Here is a 2,360-nt window from a genome sequence, read left to right on the forward strand (position 1 = left end):
ATCTAAGCGCCTTTTCAAGACATTACAACACATATTTCATTGGAAGTTGCGTTAATATCTGCAAAATAATGCCACCCAGTTATAACTAAGATAGCCAACACTCTCGGGAAAACAGTGATGCAGATCGAATGCACTTCTTGGAATAGAGGTGAGGCGAATTATTTACGCAGTGGTCATGTGTGTCTAATTCAATAGGCAGTGCGAAGGTGACTAATTTATTGCAACGTAATGTTTATACAGGTCGATGAACTCACTCAAGAGTCAGCTAACTAGGGCTCAGACGAACCCGCAAGGCAGTGTTGGTGTGAGCCCGGCTGTGTAGAATTTTTGTAAGCCATAGTGCAAACAACCTCAGCTCACTAGAACTTTGACGAGCCTGAGATAAAGTTTCGGTGAGTAAAATTTTTGCGGACCTCAGCCCCGAAGATGATTCAGGAAAAAAAAATATTTATGCACTAGACCCTTCTCACAACTGCTAAAGAAATCTTAGTCCAGAGATTAATGGTCAGGAGAGGTGTACGTAGAGAAAAGTCGACGCATGCGTTAACACACTTCAGGCTTTTATGTTCCCTTGTGTAACATATTCCTTGGACCAATGATGGAGCACGCGAACCAGAAGTTTAAAGGAACTGTTGAAATAGGTAGATACATATAAGCTAGCATAATATTGATGATTTTTTTTGGTTATGCAGAAGAGTAGCGTGGTCAAACAAAGTTTAGCCAGTCAGCATTTAGAGCTTGTATAGGCGCACAAACGAAAAAGAGACAACCAGAGATGACACCACCGCTACATTTGAAGAAGCTTTATTGTAAGCGAGAACAATATAAACCAGGTGTGTTTAGACGTGCACGTGCAGACGTGGACGGCCTGATTCTAGTCGACATTAGGAGAATAAATTCTAATTCGTGAAGGTGCATGACCTGGGAAGCTGTTTAACACATTACACAGAGGTGACACTGACTTTTCAACAAAGGACGAACTCATTTACGTTGATATTTATATACATTTCAGCGCACGACGGGACTGCCGCCCCGAGAACCCGTAGGAAACTAGACACGCGTGACGTTTCGACTGGACGGCCACCACGGGAGAGCGGAAGGCATTAGATACGCATGCGCTTGAAACTCAGAGAAAGAGAGGGCAATGCGAACGTCGAAATAGTCGACGTGGGTTAAAGTGTAGCATCTGCTTTTATCAGCTTAATATCTGATGAGGGTTCTATTTGGCCCCAAGATATTAAACTTATGTTTGCAAGTTGACAGAGTGTTTAAAGCTTGCTTCACCTCCGCGGCGGGTCGTCCCGGTATTGCACTATCTACGGGAACGGGTTTAAGCAAAATGGTACACTCAGCAACTTAACCGGCGTTGAAACCCTCAGGACAGCAACGGCAGGCACAGACATTCATTCTGGACCGACAACACAATAAATGCAATATAAAAAAAAGAAAAATGCAACATGAGATAAGACTACAAACCATAAGAAGCCAAGCAATCCGCATTTTACACATGAGCAACAGCAGCAGTGAAAGAAAAAAAAAGCTACAAATTCAGTTATTTTCAAATATTGCTGAAGAACGCAAAGTGCGGAACAGGACAGGAAGTGACATCGATGATAAGGCGTAAAAGTGCGTTTAACAGGCATGCTAAACGACGATATAGCAATTGAAAAGCATAGTTAGTGCGAGGATGTGGCTCATGCCAGCGTTCAGGCGACCTTGTGCTGTATCCTGTTCTGTTTATAGTTAACTACGTTAAGGACGTAACGTATGTATGGTTTTGTTTCTTGTCATTACGATAGGTTAACGACAGCCTGAAATCTAACATAGAGTGCAGCGTGAGCAATTTGAACTGTTTGAAGAGAGGTGCAATACGAGCATCTGCTGAAGCGTTACAGATAGTACAAATTAATTTTTTAAAGCAAAAATAATTGATTTATGCTGGTAAGAGGCGTCGTATTTCAAACCAGACAGCAGTACTGTATGTGACGCAGGAAGAGAGCATTCTAGAATCAAAGTGCGACATGCGTGGCAGCGTTTCCAAATAGACAGCATTCCAAGCCACTTGCGCAAGTTTTCCTGTTGTAAAGAAGTGTCTCTATGACCCGCCGTGGTTGCTCAGTGGCTATGGTGTTAGGCTGCTGAGCACGAGGTCGCGGGATAGAATCCCGGCCACGGCGGTTGCATTTCGATGGGGGCGAAATGCGAAAACACCCGTGTACTTAGATTTAGGTGCACGTTAAAGAACCCCAGGTGGTCGAAATTTCCGGAGTCCTCCACTACGGCGTGCCTCATAATCATAAAGTGGTTTTGGCACGTAAAACCCTATAATTTCAAAAAGTGTCTCTATGTGCAGCCGCTTC

The 2,360-nt window shown here is 43.5% G+C and overlaps 1 pseudogene; it reads left to right on the plus strand.

Moving 5' to 3' along the window:
- Positions 1-1,158: 1,158 nt before the first annotated feature.
- Positions 1,159-1,338, plus strand: LOC126541060 (U2 spliceosomal RNA; annotated as a pseudogene).
- The last annotated feature ends 1,022 nt before the right edge of the window (positions 1,339-2,360 follow it).

The sequence above is a fragment of the Dermacentor andersoni genome, chromosome 2 (assembly GCF_023375885.2).
Source record: "Dermacentor andersoni chromosome 2, qqDerAnde1_hic_scaffold, whole genome shotgun sequence".
NCBI classification, from domain to species: domain Eukaryota; kingdom Metazoa; phylum Arthropoda; class Arachnida; order Ixodida; family Ixodidae; genus Dermacentor; species Dermacentor andersoni.